Source organism: Suncus etruscus, chromosome 9 (genome assembly GCF_024139225.1).
Source record: "Suncus etruscus isolate mSunEtr1 chromosome 9, mSunEtr1.pri.cur, whole genome shotgun sequence".
NCBI classification, from domain to species: Eukaryota; Metazoa; Chordata; class Mammalia; order Eulipotyphla; family Soricidae; genus Suncus; species Suncus etruscus.
Window position 1 is genome coordinate 23592342 of NC_064856.1, and position 24565 is coordinate 23616906.

Below are 24565 nucleotides of genomic sequence, written 5' to 3' on the forward strand. Positions count from 1 at the left end.
CTGAGCGTCAAATGTGTGTGGCCAAAAAATTAAAAAAAGAAAAACAAAACATTAGAAGAAAATGTAAAGTATTTAATGAACAAAGACAAAATAAATAATCTCTGAATTATAGGAATACCATAAAGGGAAGAAAAAAGAAGAGGAAAAACAAGTAGTGAAGGAGATAATGGCAGAGAACTTTCCTACCCTCTCAATAAAGGATGCTCTACAAATTGAAGAGGCAAAAAGAATGCCAAAAAAATAGACCCTAACAGAACAACATCAAGACACAAAGTAATCCACATGGCAAAAAACAAAGAGAAATGGATTCTTTAAAGCAATAAGGGGGAAGAAAAACCTTAAGTGTCAAGGAAAGAACTAAGAATCAAACCAAATCTTTCAATTAAAACAATACAGGCAAGAAAAAAAATGTAATGATCTATTCAAACTACTGAGTGAAAGACACTTTCTTTTTATTTTTTATTTTTTTTGTGGTTTTTCGGTCACACCCAGCAGTGCTCAGGGGTTATTCCTGGCTCCCTGCTCAGAAATTGCTCCTGGCAGGCACAGGAGACCATATGGGACACCAGCATTTGAACTGATGACCTTCTGCATGAAAGGCAAACGCCTTACTTCCATGCTATCTCTCCAGCCCCAAAAGACACTTTCAACTTAGACTTCACTACCTAACAAAATTCTCATTTGTATGGAGGGAAGGATTACTTAAAGAGGAGAAAGTAGAAAACCTAAACATGCCAATCACATGTAAGGAGACTAAAAAGTAATTTTAAAAATTCCTAAAAATAAAATCTAGAACCAGATAGGCTTACAGGTGAATTTTATCAAGCATTCAGAGAATAGTTACTACCATTGATCCATGGACTCTTCCAAAATATCAAAAAGGCAGGAATCCTCTCATATACCTTCTATGAAGCTATTATCATACTCATTCCCAAAGCTGACAAAGATACCACCAAAAACTAAAACTACAGACTAATCTCACTAATGAACTGACTGCAAAAACCTTAACAAAATCTTATCAAATCGAATACAACAAATTTATCAAAAAGATTAAACAACATGACCAAGTAGGTTTCATTCCAGGTATACAAGGATGGTTCAATATAAATAAATCAATCAACATCATACACCATATCAGTAAAAGGAAAAAAACACATGACCATATCAATAGATGCTGAGAAAACATTTGACAAAAGCTAACACCCATTCATGATTAAAAAATAAAACAACCTCAGCAAAATAGGTTTGGAAGGAACCTTTCTCAAGACAGTAACAGTTGCTTATAAAAATATCACAGCAAACATTATTCTTAGGCAAAAAAATGAAAGTACTTCTGCTAAGATCAGACACTAAGCCAAGATGTCCACTGTCTCCACTCTTATTCAACATAGTATTAGAAGTTTCTAGCAACAGCAATCAGACAAGAGAAGAAAATCAAAGGAAACCAAATTGGAAATCAAATTATCTCTATTTGCAGATTACATGATGATATAAATCAAAGACCCTAAAGAGTACACAAGAAAGTTCCTAGAATCAATAGACAAATACAGAAAGATGGCTGGCTACAAAATCAATACACAAGTCAGTTGCCTTTCTTTTTACAAATATCGACTCAGGGGCAAAAAAGATCAAAGCGTCTATGCCATTTAAAATAGCATCCAAAACTGTCAAGTACCTAGGAATCAACCTAACAAGAGAGGTGAGAGACCTATATCAAGAAACTTCAAAATGGGTTGGGCAAAAAAAAAAAAAAAAAAAAGAAAGAAAAAGAAAAAGAAAAAGAAACTTCAAAACACTTCACAAAGTGAAGAAGACCTAAAAAAATGAAAGAACATTTCATGCTCATGGATTAGAAGAATAAATATCATCAAAATGACCATCTTACCTAAATGACTATATAGATTCAGTGCAACGTCTATTCAAATTCAGATCACATTCTTCAAGGACTTAGAGCAATCAATTATAAAGCTTTTGTGAAACCCTAAAAGACCTAAGAAAAAAGCTCATTGACTTGTTAAATAGTTCTGGAAGCCTGAATGGTCATCCAGACCATTCTATGAGCATAACAGTATACAACCATTATCAATCAAACCCAACATAGCTTTATTGAACAAATTCCTTATGTGCCATTGATGACTTCAAGTCAAACCTTCCCAGAGTTTCTTACTATCTTTTCCTTCTAGCTCTCTTATCCAGAACTAGATTATTACCATACTCATTTTCAAATATCTCAGGAATATCTCACTATTAAAGGAAGTAAAAGTAGTCCGTACTAATTTGAGTAATCTCTGAATAGACTTTACAAGACTCAAGAAAAATTAGGATCAGGGATCCCAGGAAATCAGACAGTGACTAGTCAATGGTGTTCTCCTAAGTGTATATATGAACAAACAGAGATGAGGTTAACTCAATACAAGTATATAGAATATATCTAAATATTGGAACCTGACACAGATATGGAATCCTGTGATTTTTGGTTATATTGGTCCTCAGTGGACTCATGAAAAACTTTTAGCCAGGGACAGCAAGCTATTTCTCTTACCCCTGCTATGGTAATGTTAATTAGGTACTATCTATCCTCCTGTATCTTGTGGTCTATGATTTTAAATCACTGGAAACTCATTTAAAAAGTTTTTGGTACAGTGGAAAAAACTCGATCTTTGAAAGGAGATGAAACTTAAATCAAATCCCGGTTCTCATATCCACCTAACTTGTGGGAGCCTGTTTCAGTATATTAATTAGGACTGGACAGGTTATACAGTAAGCATCCACAGCAAGTAAGTCACAGCAATTATCCACATCTTGGATACTTGAAAACAATCTTATTTGTTTCTTGACATATTCAATAGTAATGGACCAGTTAGAAGTAAGCTCTGCTCACCCTAATTATATTCAGACCCACATTGATGAAGCAGGAGTCAATGGAAGAATGGTGCTCCATAAACCGATAATATAAACTTCCAATAGATGAGATATATGTCACTTACACTCAATGTACACAACAAATTTAATGGCAGATGGCAGAAAAGGCTACTTCTATTATGTGCATTTATGTGTGTGTGTGTGTGTTTGTGTGTGTGTGTGTGTGTGTGTGTGTGTGTGTGTGTGTGTGTGTGTGTAGAACCCAAAATATTGATTTTGCCTCACTAAAAACAAGCTTACAATTTAAACAGATCTCTGAGCTCTGATCTCTGTTATAAAACAGAACCATGATAGGGTTATAGGGGGAAAAAGTAGAGTCAATACCTCCATATAAGAAGTGCCTAGAGCAAATGCCTGGCCGATGGTAGTTTGACAGATATTAGTTCTCTCTTGCCTACATTGTGAGTGTTTCCCCCTAGACCTGAGAGTAGAGGAAATTGGTAATAAGATGCCAGGGGCCTAGTTTCAAGTTCCACTGAGAATGAAAATGGGCTGCAATAGCATCTAGAGGGCAGGAGGCCAGCATAGCCAGCCCACCTCCAGGGATCAGACAGAATTTCATTAACCAGATTTTTTTTTTTAGCCTGAAATAACTAACCCTCCAGAAAACCGTGGTGAAGGGAAAGTTCAGAAAGAGGTCACAAAGGTAGCCCAACCTATAGGGGCCAAAATAAGCAGTACATCTTGTTTAATTGGGTACTTTCATTAACATATCTAATCATGCTTTTATCTTTAATCATCAAATGGCTTAATAGCATGTATTGTATTCCCAGGTCCCAAATAACAATGGTTATATAGTCCTGTGATAGATGTTTTTAATAAAATCAGTAATTACCTCCTGTGTGTGTATTATTATCTTTGTTTCCTTTTTAATTTTGACTTTTAGGTATGTTTTAAAAAACAAGACTAAGGTAGAATACTCAAAATATTACATTTAGTTTTGGTGTCTGCTCAGAGAAAGGAAAGTGTGTTTTGGGGTGGGGCTCTATGTCAAGATTCAAGGAGAATCAGCTAAAATAGGGTGGAACAGGCTTCAAACTCAGGCTTCAGAACCCTCTGACTTGAATTTTAGCCTTGGGAGGAAAGGGAAAGGTCAACCACCTGACCTATCTGTGCTCAGTTTCCAAATCTGTAAAATGGCATGCACATACTGTTCAGAAAGTTGTTCAGAATAAATAGATGCTTAATAAGTAATTTTATTTCATTAAAATGCTTACTATAATTTTATCTAACAATCACTTAAAGAGTTTATGCATCAATAACTATTCTAAGTGATTTAAAATATTAGCTCACTGAATCCTCAATGCAACAAAGGTACTTCGACTACCTGCTTTAATAGCCTTCATATATATATATACATTATCTATCTAGTATGTATTGTAATATATATTTATATATATACATATTTATATATATATAAAGGCACAGGGGGACTAGACAATTTGTCCATAATTTCATAGCTGTTAAGTGTCAGAATCAGAACATCAGAATGGGTACAGTATGCCTCCAAAGTCCATGTTTTAAACAAGTAAGTGATTACTGCTGCTCTTAAGACCCTAACCATCCATTTTTAAATAAGAGTCATAGTGCACTGGACAGCAAGCTATGCTCAATATTGTACCTCATGCTACATTTCTAGGAAATGCTTTAAGTTCTACTAAAGAATTGCCTTAATTTCTACATAGCTCCAAGGATTCATTTCTCAGGGACTGATACAGAAGTGACTTATTTATACTTGCTCTAATAAGCAGTTTAGGGATTTTCTTTAAAATAAGTCTTTTTTCTTGAATTATATAGCAGAATATAATCACTCTGTCTTTTTTTTTTTTTGCCACATCTGGTCCTTAATCCTGGCTCTGTATTCAGAAATTACTCCTGGGGATGTTTGGGAGACCACATGGGGTTCTGGGAATCAAATCCATTGGGCCACGTGCAAGGCAAGCACCCTACCCATTGCACTATAGCTCCAGCTTCTTGCTCTATGTACTGAAATAATTGAGAAAAACTCATTTGTTAGAGCTATTTACAGTCGTACTCTGAGGAAAATCAGTACTGGCCATGTCGTGACTTTCAACTCCCCCTTCTTGGCAGAGAGGGTCTTGGCAGTTTCAATCAACTCTTGCACACCTTCTAAGGGGCCTTCAGATCACAGAAAGAGTCCTGAAGAAATAAATCTCCAAATTTTTGCAGACTCAGAAATCAAATTCTTCCAGTTGTAGCATGGCATTTCACCTCATAGCCTGAGGTGAAAGGAAGGTACCCTTAGACCTGATAATTGAAAAATGTAAAAACACACAGTACAGAGCAAAGAGGAAGAAGTAGGTTTTCTGTTTGTAGTTTGATTTTATCATGTCTAGAGTCCAGAGCTTTAAAAGCACATATGCAGGGAACAAAGGCACAGCCTAGGATCACATTGTTTGTTTCCAGTAACTACTCCCTCTTGAAAGTACCCCTCAAAAGAAGAGGCTTTATGACCCAGCAGTTCCAGTAAATTTTCAAGGAACAATACTTTTAATACTCGGTAATTTTCTTGAATAATCTTGAATAATATACTTAACACACAAAAATCAATGGCCTTTCTATACACCAACAGTAATAAAGAAGAAATGGACATTAAGAAAACAACCCCATTCACAATAGTACCACACAAACTCAAATATCTTGGAATCAACTTGACTAAATATGTGAAGGACCTATACAAAGAAAACTATAAAACTCTGCTCCAAGAAATAAGAGAGGACACACGGAAATGGAAACACATACCCTGCTCATGGATTGGCAGGATTAACATCATCAAAATGTCAATACTCCCCAAGGCATTATACAGATTTAATGCCATCCCTCTAAAGATACCCATGACATTCTTCAAAGAAGTGGATCAGACACTTTTGAAATTCATTTGGAACAATAAACACCCTCGAATAGCTAAAGCAATCATTGGGAAAAAGAATATGGGAGGAATTACTTTTCCCAACTTTAAACTGTACTACAAAGCAACAGTTATCAAAACAGCATGGTATTGGAATAAGGATAGGTCCTCAGATCAGTGGAATAGGCTTGAATACTCAGAAAATGTTCCCCAGACGTACAACCATCTAATTTTTGATAAAGGAGCAGGAAATCCTAAATGGAGCAGGGAAAGCCTCTTCAACAAGTGGTGTTGGCACAATTGGATAGCCACTTGCAAAAAATTAAACTTAGACCCCCAGCTAACATCATGTACAAAGGTAAAATCCAAATGGATTAAAGACCTCGATATCAGCCCCAAAACCATAAGATATATAGAACAGCACATAGGCAAAACACTACAGGACATTACAGGCATCTTCAAGGAGGAAACTGCACTCTCCAAGCAAGTGAAAGCAGAGATTAACAGATGGGAATATATTAAACTGAGAAGCTTCTGCACCTCAAAGGAAATAGTGCCCAGGATACAAGAGCCACCCACTGAGTGGGAGAAACTATTCACCCAATACCCATCAGATAAGGGGCTAATCTCCAAAATATACAAGGCACTGACAGAACTTTACAAGAAAAAAACATCTAACCCCATCAAAAAATGGGGAGAAGAAATGAACAGACACTTTGACAAAGAAGAAATACGCATGGCCAAAAGACACATGAAAAAATGTTCCACATCACTAATCATCAGGGAGATGCAAATCAAAACAACGATGAGATACCACCTCACACCCCAGAGAATGGCACACATCACAAAGAATGAGAATAAACAGTGTTGGCGGGGATGTGGAGAGAAAGGAACTCTTATCCACTGCTGGTGGGAATGCTGTCTAGTTCAACCTTTATGGAAAGCGATATGGAGATTCCTCCAAAAACTGGAAATCGAGCTCCCATACGATCCAGCTATACCACTCCTAGGAATATACCCTAGGAACACAAAAATACACTACAAAAACCCCTTCCTTACACCTATATTCATTGCAGCTCTATTTACCATAGCAAGACTCTGGAAACAACCAAGATGCCCTTCAACAGACGAATGGCTAAAGAAACTGTGGTACATATACACAATGGAATATTATGCAGCTGTCAGGAGAGATGAAGTCATGAAATTTTCCTATACATGGATGTACATGGAATCTATTATGCTGAGTGAAATAAGTCAGAGAGAGAGAGAAAAACGCAGAATGGTCTCACTCATCTATGGGTTTTAAGAAAAATGAAAGACACCCTTGTAATAATAATTTTCAGACACAAAAGAGAAAAGAGCTGGAAGTTCCAGCTCACCTCAGGAAGCTCACCACAAAGAGTGATGAGTTTAGTTAGAGAAATAACTACATTTTGAACTGTCCTAATATTGAGAATGTATGAGGGAAATGTAGAGCCTGTTTAGGGTACAGGCGGGGGTTGGGTGGGGAGGAGGGTGATTTGGGACTTGGGTGATGGGAATGTTGCACTGGTGATGGGTGGTGTTCCTTTTATGACTGAAACCCAAACACAATCATGTATGTAATCAAGGTGTTTAAATAAAAAAAAAATTAAAAAAAAAAAAAAAAAAAAAAGAATAATATACTTGAATATTGTTCTGAAACAATCTGGGTCATTTGAAGAAAAATGTATCCTAGGACTCTGCCTAGGTTAAAATTTATTTTCAATTTCATTTTCCACTTCCATGGTTTTAAGCTTAAATGTTAACAAACCAAAACAGAAAAACAGCCAAAAAGTAGTTCCCAGCTCAGACAAACACAGTGGGAGGAAGGTAGTTACTTGGTCATGAAGAAAGTAGTGTACAGAGAACTCCAGGCTTAGATCTCTCAAAAGAAGATATTTTTTTCAGCCCCAGTGGATAGACTAAAACTACTTTTCCCGTTATCTCCTTAGGCAAGAAACCAAGAGAAAGGGGGACTTGGCAAATGAATAAAAGACAATTCCCTCAGATTGCAAGTAATAGAGCTGTGTGGGTCCAGCAAGCAAGGGTAGTGGGGAGGCTACTTCTTCTATTGATTTTGCAGAAAGAACTAAAAAAAAACTTTCTTTGCTAAAGGATAGATACAATTTAGAATGCAAGCAAAACTATTAAGCAAAAGAATTAATAAAAAAAAAACATCTCTTCAGCTGACAATAAAGGTTTTGCTACAACACACTGATCCTAGAGAAGCTAGCATGATGTACGGTCAGTGAGAAAACTTGGGGTTGCCAACTGGAAGGGGGAATATTTGAGACGGGTCTGGAACAGAGACAGAATTGACTGAACAATTTTACCTCTTTTTATAAAAAAGTTAACCTTCGCAGCTGATTCCCAATATCATGGTTGATCTGAAGAGTGAAGTGTTCTCAATCTACAATCTGACACAGATACTCCCAACTTCATTATTGCCCTCCTGATTTTGGTGCCAAAAGATCACAATGTATTAAAAAGCTTCATTTTAGGAAAGGTTTAAATGAGATAGTTTCTTTGTAGGCAGAAAGATAAAAGGCTGGTGGGGCAGGATTTCATGGATAAAGCAGGTTGGCGAATCAGTATTTGAAACCTGACCCAGCCCAAAGGCCAGCTTCGGAGCCTGGAAAGCTATTGAGATTCAGAAGATGCAAAGATCCTTAACAGAAGAGGTGGCTAGACCTTTTGGGAAAAGAGGTTCCACCTCTGAAAGGAAGGCCATGCAAAGAATAGCAAAAGAAGACCATCAATTCCTCCAAGCTTTCCCCTTCGCAACCACCCTAGTAACAGAATGGGGGGTACTTGGAATAAGTGCATAAAAACTAATACACTTAGTTTTCTTAGGCAGAAGAAGTGTGCATGCATGCCACCCGGGCCCATGCTGCCTGAGCCTATGTATGCACATGCTGGCCACATCTCCCCTCTTGAGTTGTGTACTGGCTCTCTCCATTCATGGTTCCCTGAGTTATCAGGTGACAGGGATTATCTCCCACATCTTGTAGGACTAGTGAACCTCAGGCACAGCTTGACACTCTGCTCTGTGGGGCTGATTGGACATCAGTGTCCATGCTGTACAGAGCCTTATAGCAGAGTTTCATCAGTCTTAAATATCGCAGATACTTCTCCCTGTAAACAGAGGTAAATAGAGAAAAGCAGTGGATTTCCTTCTTGTGGCTGCCACCTCTCTCTTCCCCACATGACACAAGCTACTGGCAACAGGAAGTATTATGTATTTCCAGTAATTTTTTCAGATCTACCTCTTGCTTTCCAAATCTAGGCAAATTTCTGCCAATGACTCAAAGTACTTCCTTTTCATAGGAACTTCCCCCTGAAAAAATATAATTTCATATAGTGTGTATATTAGCACATGTGTGTATCATGCATGATACACAAAAGGTATAAATGGTAAATAAAACAAGACTTCATTTTTCCTTTCTGCCTGAATTGAGCCGACTTTCTGTTTGTCTCCTTGAGAACAACTAATCCTGGCATTTATGAGTGAAATGCCTTCTAGAGGTGTAACATTTCTTACTTAGACACATACATATGCATATATATATAAATATATAAATATAAATATATATTTACAAATGCAACACTTTAATTATAAAATATTTATTTGTAGGATGTCTTTCTATGAATTCATCAATATATCATTTTATATATACATATGTATTGTTTATAGGCTTGTTTGTTAAGAGTGTCATATAAATGGAGTTTTGCAATATAAACCAATTTGAGATTATCTTCTTATGCTCAGCCTAGTACCTCTGAGATATATCCAGTGATTGTGTTTCATACATTGTTTTCCTGTCTGCAACATTTAAAGATAACAGGGGCCTGATTATTTATGTTGAGGAAAGCAGTATCTGAAACCTGTTTGAAACAGCTGCATATATCAATAGTTTGTAGTTGACTTATGAGCAATATTCCAAAGTGCAGATGCATTATATTTATTTATTAACCAGTTGAATGCAACCTGTTTTGGAAACCTGTTGCATGTTATTTTGGGCACTTATAACTAGAGTTGTCATAAACATTAGAGCATACATTTTTGTATAAACATAACTTTTAATTTTTCTAAGATAAATAACCAGGAGTTAGTTTTCTGGGTCATGTGTTGGCTTCAGTCTAACTAAGAAATTTATAAATTATTTTTATATATTTGTAAAATTTAACATATTTCTTTAAAAATTAAATATATCTGACTATAGATTATGATAAATTTTAATTTTTAATTTTCAATGCATTTCATGAATCATGTTTATTTATAATTATGCTTAAAATACTATGACATTCTAGATAGTTTAAAAGGTATATATCCATACTTTAATTATGCTATTTGTTGTTGTTAGTGCTAAAGTTGTGTTTCTCTTATGTTTTCCACAGTTATGTTTTTAACATTTTTTTAAAACACTGAATCAGTTGTTATAATAATTTTTAGAAGGAGCTATAGTATAAAGGATGGGTGTTTGCCTTGCATGTGACCAATCTGAGATTGATCCCCAGCATTCCATATGGTCTCTCAAATCAGTCAGGTATGATCCTTGAGAATAGAGTCAGGAGTAATACCTGAACTCCTAGCCCCCCAACAAACAAAAAATAACAAAAGTAAATAATATTTTAAACTCTATCAATTTGGGGATATTTTCTTTCTTCTGCTTTTTTTGGCAATCTAGTTGAAAAGTACTAAATTTCGAATAAGCTCATTATTAACATAAACATATAGGTGTTTTAATTAGGCTAATCCATGCATTACTTTGGCTTTATTACATCAGTTTTGACATGTAGTGTTGTCACTGTTTTCTATAGGTCTTCTGTAATTTTAATGTAAAATTTCTTACCTGAGATGTGTGTGTAAGTATTCTTTTGTCATTATTACTCTTCTCTTAATTTTCCAGCTGGAACATTTATTGATCTTGAGAGTATCATGCCAAGTAAATTTAATAAGGAGAGGACAGATACAGAATGATCTCTCTCATACATGGAACATAATAAACATTGTAAGAGAATAACAAATTGTCAAAGGCAACAGAACATGAAAATTAGCCTATAGAACTGAATTTGGGTTTGTGGATTGAGGGGTCACTATAGTGGGTATGAATGAAACCTTATCATTCACAGTATTTTAAATCATGCCAGAAAATAAAAATAGTTCTACAGAGATAGTACAATGAATAGAACAATTTTTCTTGCAAGTGGCCAACAGGGCTTGATCCCTGGTACCTCACTGATAAGCTTTTAAGATTGCCTAATATTTTAATTTTTACAAACAAATTTGCTAAAAATAGTGCACATATAATTTGATAGACATGAATGAAAGTTTAGCTAGGCAGCCAATTCCAAATGGAATGCTAGGATAAAAGATATATCCATTTTTAGCTTACGAAAAAATAATAAACCTTATGTAAAGTTGTTTCATACAAATTTATACCTCCTACTATCAGCATATCTGTATTCTTAATGCTTAAATTATAGCTCATGCAAATGTAATACTTTATTTTTTTTCTTTACTCCTTTTTGGCCACACCTGACTGTCCTCAGGTGTTACTCTTGCTCTGCACTCAGAAATCCTCCTGGCAGCCTTGGGGGACCATATGGGATGACAGAGATCAAACCCAGGTTCGTCCTGGGTTGTCTGTGTGCAAGGCAAATGCCCTAGTGCTGTGCTATAGCTCTGGCCCTGTCATAATTTTAAAATACTTTTAACATATAGAATGTACAGTAATTTCATATATTTTAATATATTCTACAATCCTAATAGAATTAAGCACCTTTTCAATTCTTTGCAGTCACTCACAATTTACAATATATATATATATTTTATTTTTTTGGGGGGGGTGGGGACCACACCCGGTGGTGCTCAGGGGTTACTCCTGGCTGTCTACTCAGAAATAGCTCCTGGCAGGCACGGGGGACCATATGGGACACCGGGATTCAAACCAACCACCTTTGGTCCTGGATCGGCTGCTTGCAAGGCAAACGCCGCTGTGCTATCTCTCTAGGCCCCAAAATATATTTTCTTTACAATGCCTTTGCTTCAATGCTGAATGAATGAATAATATATTCTAGAAATTTATTGTTGGCTTTGTATGTTGTAAATATTTTCTCCTGGTATGTGGCTCATATCTTCAATTCAGATAGCTAGTTGCTTTATGAGGAATTAAAATTCAAAGTTTTATTGTTCTTGAATATGTCACATTATAATTTACATAAAATTTAAGAAAGATTCCTATAAGTCAAATTCATAAAGTTTTTTCTCTACTTTTTTCTTAAAGTATAAAGTTTTTCTTTCTATATATGAACCCTTAATTCATCAAAAATTATCTTTGTGTCTGTAAGAGGAGTACCCAAATCAATTTTTTCATGTGAATAATCAATTATTCCACTATTATCTATTGGTTTACTTCACTAACAATTTATATAACACTTCCATATGCTAATGGGCCCATTTCTGGACTTCCTAACATTTTCTATAAAACTACTCTATTTCAATAACACATTTCCTCATTTTTTATGATTTATAGTATGCTTTAATGCCACCAAGAAACATTCTCCATGATTTTCTTCTTTTGTATATAGTAGAAAATGTACTTGTCCAATTATATAAGATTTTTCTTCGTGGAGGGGGGCACATCCGGTGAAACTTTGGGGCTACTCCTGGCTATGTGCTCAGAAATCACTCCTGGCTTGGGGCACTATATGGGACGCTGGGGATCGAACCGGGGTCTGTCCTGGATCAGCCACATACAAGGCAAACACCCTACTGTTGCTCTATCACTTCGGCCCCTATATAAGATTTTTCAGTTGCAGTTGAATCTCTAATTTAGTTTGAAAATAAACAACATCTTATATAAATATTATGTGTATCCCAAAATATCTCTTATTTTTTAGAACATGTTTATAACACATTACAATAGAATATTAACATTTTCCTTAAAATCATCATGTAAAAATTTTATTATCCATTATAAAATTAACACATTTTGCAATTTCAATATTGAAACACAACTCATTTTACCATGGTTCTGTTGAAGCATAATAGACATAAAGTACACAAGTCATATTTATACAATTTTATGAATTTTAAAACACATCACCCATACATAACCTGTGGGAAATTTTCCCTCTAACAAAAACCCCAAGATTGGTAGAGTCCCCTGGGAAAAAAAGTTTATGTCTTTTAGAATGTTCTTATATGCATCCAGGAAAGGATAGAACAGATAACAGGACAAGCAAAAAATGTGCCTAGAAAAGAACAGAATAAAACAGTTTAGAGTTTTATATAAAGAGAACATAAACAGAAACATAAAAAGAGAATAGGAAACGATCATGACTCAGTAATGTAAGGGTGCCTGCTGATTGGCTATGTGAAACACATCAGCTTTTGCCTACTTGTATCTAGTGAAATCTGATGTGTTTATTATTTGTCCTTAATATCTTTGTCAATTTAAACAATAGTTCACATGTTGGGAACCAAGGGAAATTATATTACATTGTATAAGTGACCAGCCTGTGAATCCTTTGATCAATCTTTGTATGTGCCTTGTCTCCATATGTGTCTGTCTCATTCTCTGTGGCTAATCACTTGTTAGAGGTTTAAGATGTCAATCCGATTGACTTTAGACAAAACCCAGGTTAAGAACAAAATATCACCATATCCTGAGAATTGCCCCAAACCAGTAATTGTCCCCTATAACAGTGCCACTGTGATCCCTTTCACTAAAAATTAGTGTTACTTTTTCTTTAAATCTGGTTTTATTCTAACCTCTCAATAGTATGGTTTGATGAGACCACTGATGTTGAGTGTAAAGTTCATTCTCTTTGCTATATAGATTTATATTATGCTATATAAATTTATATGATATAAATACACACTAATTTACGTATCATAATAGTGATATTTTAAAATAATTTCCAGCTCTTGGGATATGCTGCCAAGAACATTTCTGGATATGTCTTTTGTGTACTTGAGCTATTATTGCTGTTAATTTGTTCCCAAAAGTAGAATTGCTGGTTGTATGCATTGCTTAGTTTCAGCAAATATTGCCATATAATTTTGGTTTTCCCAAGTGGTCATAGCAATTTATAAGATAAGAGTTACAATCAGATTTAAACAGGTCTTGACATTTTAATACTATTTATAAAAACTCTGAAATTATTTTTATTAATTTTAATAAGTTATTTACATGACAATCAATACTTCTGAAAATAAACTCGTTATTTTTGTACATGACTTGCTATCACAATGTTTATTTATAAATTTTTGATTTTCTGAATGTTCATGAAAAATTAAGCTATAATTTCCTTTCTGATGGTGTCATTTTATACATCCAGCATGTAAAAATCAATTGGGGAGAGCATTCATCATCAGTTACTATTAAGTGAAACGCAAATCAAAACAACAATGAGAGATTATCTCAGACCAGTGAAAATGACAAACATCAAACAGACTGAAAACAACCATTGTTGGCAGGGTTGTGGTGGAAAAGTGTTGGTGAGAATGTTGATTGGTTCAGTCTCAATGGAAAACAAGACAGCAATTCCTCAATTAAATAAAAACATAACTTGCATATGACCCAGCATACCGACCTCATGGCATCTATCCCTCAACACAAAAAAACTAATTCAAAAATTTATATGTACTGTTAATTACTGAGTTTATTATGTACCCAGTTTATTATATACCCAAGATATGGAAATAAACCAAATGTCCCAAGACAGAAGAATAGATAAGGATGAAATATAAAGAGACAAAATAAGGAAACATAAAATCAATCTATGACAAATTCTTTGTCTTGGATTATAAAAATCAGATTACCAGTGGAAGAAAAATGTACACTAGAGGTGATATAGGAAGAGTAAGAGGAGACTCAGACATTTGGAAGGTAATTGGGTATAGCAACTTTATACATTAATATTATTAAAGCTGACACCGTTACCTAAAATACAAAAAAGCAAAAATAATCTAACTTTCCATTAGTCCTCTTATTCCTATTTTAATTATATTTTAAATTATGTTTTATAATATATAATATAGTATATCATATAATATTTAATTATATTTTTCTATTTTAATTATAATCATAAATTTTAAAATAATATTTCATTATAATATAATTATATGTATTTTCCTATCATTACTGTTATTTTTCTTTGACTAAATAGGAGGCATTTAAATTCTATATATAATTTTGTAAAATTAATTTTATTGATTTTATGTTAACTAAAGATATAAGGCAGTCTGTATGATATGTGTTATTTTGGGAATGAATCCATGGGAATGAGCATATCATAGTATTATTTTAAAAATGCCAAAATAAAAATTCAGTAGATAGGGTGCTTGTCTTGCAGTTGCTGACCCAGGTTCAATTCCTGGCACCCCATATAGTCCTTGGAGCCTCACAAGGAAGTGATCCCTGTGCAGAGCCAGGAGTAAGTCCTAAGCACTGTAGGATGTAACCCAAAAAACAAACAGACAAAAATGTTTGTAACTTTACCTTGTCCTCTTTCTTTGCATCATTGTTCACATAATTAAAAAGAAAAAAGAAAAAAATATGCAGTCTTCAGTCTTCAGCTATTTATGCTTTATAATTTTGATGTTACATTCATATGAATGTTTTGTTATGATTAAGATATTGCTTACTGAGAAAGGGTTTGTGAACATTGCTTACAATGATGGTATACATGTCATACTCAGCTTGTAGTTACTACAACACTTTCTTTGAATTTTGAAAGCTGCATGAATAGTGGCATTCCCAGTTTGGAAAAGTGTAACAATTTCAAGATGAATTATGTATATGTTGGTATATAATGGTTGTATTTGTTTCTGCTAATATAAGCATTTCTTCTAGTAATATTTCCTAATAAGCTTTTCCCAATAACTTATTATTAACATTTCCATTATCATAGGTTTTAAAATGGTAACTCAATTCATTAAAGAGAGGAATTTAAAAAATTAGCGAAAAAATTTTGGTCTTTTCCTGTAGCACATTTGTTCTGAATTCCATGTTTCTGCATCTGTTTAGTGGTCACTGTTAATTAATTCAGGAGGTTCTTAATTAATATTAATGTTGTATTTCTCTTGAAAATTTTTTATTTCTCTTAATTCCATGCTTACTGAGTAATGGGTTATCCATGATTCTCTTTTAGATCTTAAATGGTCACACTCTAGCCATTGTTTTCTTTAACATTCCTGTCTATGCTTGTTGTATGTGTATGTGCATACACAGGTGTGTGCTTTTGCTTCATTTTGACTTTGTTCATCTTCTTTATATTTTTCTCCTTGGTTAATTTCTATTGTTATGCAAATTATTCTCAGTTTAAAAACTTCTTGAATTTTTTAAAATAGTTTCAATTCTATGCTTCTTAATTTGAGAACACTAGCTTTAGATATCCAACTTTCAGCTTAAAATTGAAAAAGGATAGGGCTGGAGAGATAACACAGCAGTAGGGTGCATGCCTAGCATGTAGTTGACAAGGTTTGATCTCCAGCACTGCATATGGTTCCCTAAGCCATGCCAGGAATGACCCCTGAGCACAGCTGGGTATAATTCCAACATAACCCCCTAGACACACACACACAAAGAAAAAGGTGAAAGAAAAATTTAAGAGATCAAAGCTCTAAACCCATTTTTGCAGTAGTCCCATATGCTTAAATTTGACGTTGTAATGTATAATTTATCAAATTTTAAACGTGTGTATATATATATATATATATATATATATATATATATATATATATATATATATATATCATCATTCCTGGAGATACTACAATACCAGGTTGATGAGTAGAGTGGACAGAACAAGATCTTATTTCAACTTGCTCCAAAACTCTTTTTAACATATTGTCCTTGGTAGAGGACATGTCAGATTTTAATCCCATACTACATTTGATCTTAGCCAAAAGGTCAAGAAGCAATAGTCTATCAATTAAAAAAATCTAGATAGTTGTGGTTTACAGATAGGTGTAAAATAAAAAGGGGGGTGTTCTTTACATGACTGTAATCATACAACTATAAAATCATGTTTGTAATCATGGTGTTTAAATAAAGATAATTATAAAAAAAAAGATTCCAATTTGCACCTTCTATCCCATTTCCCTACCTTTTATTGCATCTTGTAAAACTTAAAGAATAATGATCATATCAGAGTTACTGGTATCAAATAGTCAGGGTATAAGATCTTTCTATTATCACAGGGTACCTTACAAAAGGTTCCTTATATCCTGCAACGTTATCATTGCAACATTATGATTCCATTCCCAACAACGCAGTAACTAATCTGCATTCCACTGGGGGAAATGTTTAATAATTCTAAGAATGCTACATAGGTAGAATCATAGTATTTGTAATTTTGGGGGATTGAGTTAGCCCAGTTCTCTTGAGATTCATTCAAGCTGCTATAAGTGTCAGTAGTTTATTCTTTTTTTCATTGCTGAGTTTCCAAGGTATGCAGTTACTTGTTTAACAATTCACTAGCTGAGGAACATCTGGTATGTTTCCAATCTGGAGTGACATCAATAAAACTACAACAAATAGTCACATGCATATCTCTGCATAATGCCATTTACATAAAATCTGTACACAAATGTATGGATCAGTTTTATTAAGTCTTGTTGCACAGGAGGAGGGTGTATTTTAATATAATTGCTAATCCGTGAGTAGCTGTTCAGAATTGTAAAAGAATACAATTGTATTTACATCTTTATAGGGTGATGTTTTTATGGTTTGTATCTCTTTCTCTGTCCTTCCATTCCTCATTCAATCTTATAAAATTATTGAGGAAAGCAAGGAGATAAAGGAGTAATATAAATTCATAGTGTAAAATGTGGTTGAGTTCTTAATTTGACCTGTTCTATACATTCTTCATGTGTGACTGAAATGAACATGTGTTTCATTTTTTAACCTATTTTATTTAGAGGTGATGTACCACATAGTTGACATAGTTGATGATAATACATTTGTTTCCAGGTAAGTGGATATGAAATAATTTTTAAAATTTATTTTCTTTATTTGACACAATACATGATTGTAGTTGGGTTTCAGTCATAAAAAGAACACCCCCTCTTCATCAGTGCAACCTTCCCACTACCCCAAACTCCATCTTTCCCCACCCCCTGCCTATATTTGAGACAGGCATTCTACTTTTCTCACTCATTAATATTGTCATGATAGCATAGTCTTCTCTCTAACTACACTCACCACTTTATGTGGTGAGCTTCACATCAAGAGTCAGTCCTTCCAGCCCTCATTTCTCTTGTCTCTGGGCATTATTACAATAATGTCTTTTGTTTTTCTTAAAACTTATGATAAGTGAAACTATTCTGTATTTATCTTTCTCCCTCTGACTTATTTCACTCAGCATAATAGATTCCTTGTACAACCAGGTATAGGAAAATGTCATAACTTCATCTCTCCTGACGGCTGCATAATATTCCATTGTTTATATGTACTGCAGTTTCTTTAGCCTTTCATCTGTTGAAGGGCATCTTGGATTTTTTCAGAGACTGGCTATTGTAAATAGTTCTGCAATGATATAGGTGGAAGGAAAGAATTTTTAAATTGTAGTTTTGCGTTTCTAGGGTATATTCCTAGGAATGGTATAGCTGGATCATATGGGAGCATGGGAGCTCAATTTCCAGTCTTTTGAGGAATCTTCATATTGTTTTCCATAAAGGCTGGATGAGACAGCATTCCCACTAGCAGTGAATGAGAGTTCCTTTCTCTCCCCATTCCTGCCAGCACTGATTGTTTTCATTCTTTGTGATGTGTGCCAGTCTCTGTGGAGTGAGATGGTACCTCATTGTTGTTTTGATTTGTATATTCCTGATGATTAGTGATGTGGAACATTTTTTTTCATGTACCTTTTGGCCATCTGTATTTCTTCTTTGAGGAATTTTCTCCAATATGTACACCAATAGTGATAGAGAAGAAATGGACATTTAAAACAATCCCATTCACATAAGTGCCACACAAACTCAAATATATTGGAGTCAACTAAAGAGGTGAAGGACCTATACAAAGAAATCTACAAGACCTTGCATCAAGAAATAAAAGAGGAGACACAAAAATGGAGACATATATCCTGCTCATGGATTGGGAGGATAAACATCATTAAAATGGCCATACTCCCCAAAGTATTGTACAGATTTAATGCAATCCCTCTAAAGATACCCATGACATTCTTCAAAGAAGTGGAATAAACACTCCTGAAATTCCTTTGGAATAATAACACCTGCGAATAGCTAGAGCAACTCTTGTGAAAAGGAATATAGGAGGCATCACTTTCCCCAACATTAAATTGTATTACAAAACTATAGTCATTAAAACAGCTTGGTACTGGAATAAAGACAGGTCAGTGGAATAGACATGAGTATTCAGAGAATATTCCCCAGGTATACAATCAATTAATTTTTGATAAAGGGAAAAGAAATGCAAAATGGAGCAAAGAAAGCCTCTTCAACAAGTGGTGTTTGGACAAATGATCTGTCACTTGCAAAAATGTGAACTCAGACCATCATCTAACACCATGCGCAAAGGTCAAATCCAAATGGATTAAAGACCTGGTTATCAGGCCCGAAACCATTAGGTATACAGAACAACACATAGGTAAAACACTCCATGACATTGAGACTAAAGCCATCCTCAAGGAGGAAACAACACTCTTCACAAAAGTGGAAGCAGAGATAAACTGAAGGGACTTTATTAAACTAAGAAGCTTCTGCACCTCAAAGGAAATAGTGCCTGGGATATGAAAGCCACCCACAGAATGGGAGAAACTACTCACCCAATACCCATTAGATAAGGGGCTAATATTGAAAATATACAAGGTACTGACAGAATTTAACATGAAAAATAATCTAAGCCCATCAAAAAATGGGGAGAAGAAATGAACAATGTTTTTCATTTCTGACTGTAGAATTCTTTAAATTTCTGTTACAACAGCCTGAAAAATAACTTAGGGGCACAGGCCTTGCAAGTGGTCGATGCTGGTTCTATCCTTAGTTCCACATAGTTATTTGACCTTTTCCAGAGCTCACTAAGCAGCAGTGAAGTGGCCTGGTTAATCCATGACACCAAAGGGTAAGAATAGTACCATGTCCTTGGACCTTGCACTGAACAAGTTTACAAGAAAGGGTCCAAGGGGCTTATGAGAATCGTTTGGGAGCTGCCTACTACTGGATAAATAAATAGTTTCTGTTACATCTTTCTAGATGTGCTAATTTGTTTCAAAGGATATTCTTTACTTTCTTTTTTTTTTTTTTTTTTCGTTTTTGGGCCATGCCTTGGGTTACTCCTGTCTATGCACTCAGAAATTGCTCCTGGCTTGGGGGGCTATATAGAATGCTGGGAAATGAACCAAAGTCCATTTTAGGTCAGCTGCCTGCAAGGCAAGCACCCTACAGCTACATTACTGCTCCCTATTCCTTACTTTTTTATTTTAGCTATCTCCATCCAAGTACTCATTCTTTCTCCCAAGCTCAATTTATTTAAGGCATTATTTGTTTTAGGGGCTAGAGAGATAGTATAGTAGATATATCTTTTGCCTTGCATTTGGAAGACCCAACACCCAAGAGGGTCCCTTAGTACCACCAGGTTGATCCCTAAGCATGGAGACACAAGTAAGCATTGAGTACTGCCTGGTGTGGCACCAAAATAATATCATTTATTTTAAAATGCTGGATTTGTCAGTCTGCAGATAAACTGTGGTATACAATCTCATGTAATTTTTTCACCTTTAACTCTGAAATAAACTCCTTGTCTAAGAAAGCCTGGATCATTTTATGGAGAGTAGAACTGAGAATATGGCTGTTAACTATGCTCAGTCATGGGAGTGCTATATCATTGCTTCTAGCACTTTGCAGCAGAAGTTCAAATATGTGTATTCATGCTAACTTATGCACACACATCTCAATTTATTCAATTGTATTAATATAATCATATACTTCTTCCACATATCATTTATATCTATCCATCTTTTGGTCTACCTCACATATTCTCTCTCATCAGATTACTTTGATTCTAGTCCAATAGTATTCATATTTGCTTAACTCTTCACATAAAGCCAAGATATATCTTTTGAATTTATAGTATCATTTTTGCTTCAAATTTAGGATGTCAATCTTTTTAGTTTATTGTTCCTACCTGATATCTATATTCCCTGGCTTCACCAAGAGTCTTGGTTCTGAATTATAGGGTAAAATAAAGACCTCACACTATCATATGTTTCTTTTATGTAAGTAGCAGTCTCAGAAATAAAGACTATACCACCACCACTAATTGGATCATTTAACCAGTAAAAAATTCTTGTAGATGCTTTATCTGTATTTTAACATTTTAGTAATTGTGCTGAATATACGTTGTCAGAGCATAAAGTCACATGATATTCCAGTTTGTCCATACAAGGAAATATTTTGTGGTCATCGTCAATCCTTATATTGATGTTCTTTAATTATTGATGTTCATGTTTGATGACTTAAGATTATTATTGAGAAGATTCTTCATAAAGAACCCAAGAGAAAAATATTTTTAAATTTCTTGCATATTGATAACAATTTGTCTGAAGTCTTTATACTTAAAGTCAGTCTGACTATATATAAAGTGCTTGTCTTATGTTTTCTTTTCTTGAGTATCATAAATATAATGCTTCATTTTCTTCTGGAACAGTGCACTGCTGTCAAAATGTCTGATAATAATCTGATTTTCTTTCTTTATATATGATTTAGTCATCTTGCTGGAAGCACTCATTTTTTTCTCTTAAAGTAAAAATTAACTACAAGAACATGCCTCACTGATGGCCATTTCAAGTTACTTTATCATGTATTTTCAATGTGTAATTTTATGTTATTTTTATTTCAGTCAAGTTTTCTTGAAGTATATTTTGGATATTTGTCCACTTACCATGGATTTCTTCTCTTGGAACTCTACCTCAACCAATAATGACTTTTGTCTTACAATATTTAATTTTTTTCTTAAACCAATAACTATTTCTTTTGTAAAAGAATCCTATTTATTGTCCTTTTTTATGCTTGTTCATTTGATCTTGAGTCACAACCAACAGAAGAACTGGTTCTATGCTCTGGGATCATTCCTAATAGAGCTTGGGGGACCATATGTAAATGATTGAACAAAAGTTGGCTTCAGGCAAGGATTCCTTCCCTCCTGTACTTTTTCACTGGCCCTTTAATGCATATATATACACACATAAATATAGCTCTTATATATTTATAATATATTATATATATTTATGTATGTACATATCTTTTTTATTCTGAAATTATTTTTGTGCTATTTTAGTCTTGAATTTCTATTTCCTGAATTCTGTGAATATATTAAAGGATATTTTATTTTGCTTGTTTGGTTGGTTGGTTTTTGGGTTTTGGGCCACACCTAGTGATGCTTAGGGGTTACTCCTGGCTATGCACTCAGAAATCGCTGTTGGCTCAAGGGACCATATGGGATGCTGGGGATTGAACCCAGATTCGTCCTGGGTCAGTCAAATGCAAGGCAAACACCCTACCACTGTGCTATCGCTCTGGCCCAGTTCTTTTTTGTTGTTGTTCATGTCAAATGTCCCTTTTTGTTGTTGTTATTTTTTTGTTGTTGTTGTGATTTGGCTTAGGGGTTACTGCTGGCTCTGTATTTAGAAATTACTTCTTGCAAGCTCAGAGGACCAACTCTTGTTGGCCATGTGCAAGGCAAATGTCCTACCTGTTGTCCTTTAAATGTCACCTTTTAAAATATCTCACGCACTGTTTTGAAATAGTGTACTATAGCTTTCATTCAAATTATTATTTTTGGGGGCCATACCCAGAGGTTCTCAAGGATTACTCCTGGTATTTTTATATTTTAAAAATATTTTAATTTTATATCTTTATTATTTGGAGGAATGCTACTTTTTTTCAATATCAGTAACCTCACTGAAAAGGGTAGAAGCCAATTCCCTTCATCTACCTTCCCTTCTCCGTTGGCTGGCAGAGACTTAGGCTCTGGCATTCTATGCATGCAATGGGCAGACAAGAGGACCTAGATGAAAAGCTGCAATTCCTGGGGCAAGTCAGGACTTGGATTTTACCTCTCCACACTAAATGTTGGGTGATGAGCCATGGCTCTTCTGGATCTGAATGCTGAGTCTATTCTAATTTTTGATACTATGTAAATATTCTGATCTCAAGTATGTTCTATTTTCTCTTTTATTTGAACTTCATGTTCAAATATATTTAGAAGAGTATGAGGTTTAAATTTATTTATTTATCTGTTTGTTTTGGGGCCACAGCTTGTGGTTCTCAGGGTTTATTCCTAGATCTGCACTCAGGGATTATACTTGGCTGATTATATGATGTGCTAGGGATTGAACCTGAATTCTTTTGTTGTTGTTGTTGTTGTTTTTTGATTTTGGGGCCACACCCAGTGACACTCAGGGGTTACTCCTGGCTATGAGCTCAGAAATCGCTCCTGGCTGGGGGGACCATATGGGACTCCTGGGGATAAAACAGGTGTCAATTCTAGGCTAGCACAGGCAAGGCAGACATCCTACTGCTCCGTGCCATTGCTTCGGCCCCCTAGAATATATTGTTATTTACTTCTTGGATTTTTTTCTACTCTCTATATATTTTTTTTTGTTCTTCTTCCATACGTGGCTGTGCTCATGGCTTACTTTTCACTTTGTGCTCAGATATTACTCCTTAAAGTGCTTGGGAGGTGATCTGAGGTATCAGAAATTGAACTTGGTCAGCTACATACATAGCAAATACGCTACCCATTATACCATTCATCTAGTTTCTTCAATTTCTTCTTTGGTATCACCAATCATATATATCTATATCTATATCTATATCTATCTATCTATCATCTATCTATCTATCTATCTATAGGATCTCTGTTGTCTTTCATGTTTATTTCCTTTCTATTCTTTTTTTTTTTGGGTCACACCCAGCAGCACTCAGGGGTTACTCCTCGCTCTACGCTCAGAAATTGCTCCTGGCAGGGTCAAGAGACCATATGGGATGCTGGGATTCAAACCACCATCCTTCTGTATGCAAGGCAATGCCCTACCTCCATGCTATCTCTTCGACCCTTTCTATTCTTTTTTTTATGCACATGTTAATTTTTATTATGCTTTACCCACTGTAATTCATGTTAATATTTGGGTTTTGTTAATTACCATTCATAATGTTTCTAACATGATGCCCTAATTTCTTTGATAATTTTATTTTGGCATGCTATCTTACTAATAACATAAATAAGACCATACTTTATTGACCTTCTTCTATGTTGTTTTAGTGTATAGGGTAATTAATAAATTTACTTTTAAACTAATGGTGATATATTTGGTCTTTATTCATACTATGAAAATTATAATACTTTGAGCCATTGTGTGAGTCTGTGTGTGTATGCTTAATTTGAATTTCCCCCCATTTTCTTCAGTTTTAATTAATAATCTCTTTATAGATTCTGTACTGGCTCTCTAAAAAATAAATATGTTACCAGTATTTGACTCAAAAATTTTAATTAAGTTTGTAGATGGTTTTATTGGAGTGTGTCTCAGCCATAATCTAAGCTATTAAGATTATCTCCAAATCACACAACAATTATTTATGACAGGACAGTGTTGAGTATGTAGATTAGTTGTTTTACCTAGAATAGATTAATGTTACATTTCCATTTCTTCCACATTGATGCACTATCAGATTGTGTTTTCAATTCTTCATTAGTCTTCCCTCATTGTTTCTCTGGGATT

The 24565-nt window shown here is 34.7% G+C and overlaps 1 protein-coding gene and 1 pseudogene across 1 annotated transcript in view; both read right to left on the bottom strand.

Annotated features, from left to right (window-relative positions):
* Positions 1-24565, bottom strand: part of PTPRT (protein tyrosine phosphatase receptor type T) — a 935630-nt gene that overhangs the window by 571392 nt on the left and 339673 nt on the right. The gene's annotated exons all lie outside the window — the stretch shown is intronic.
* Positions 16570-16746, bottom strand: LOC126019541 (uncharacterized; annotated as a pseudogene).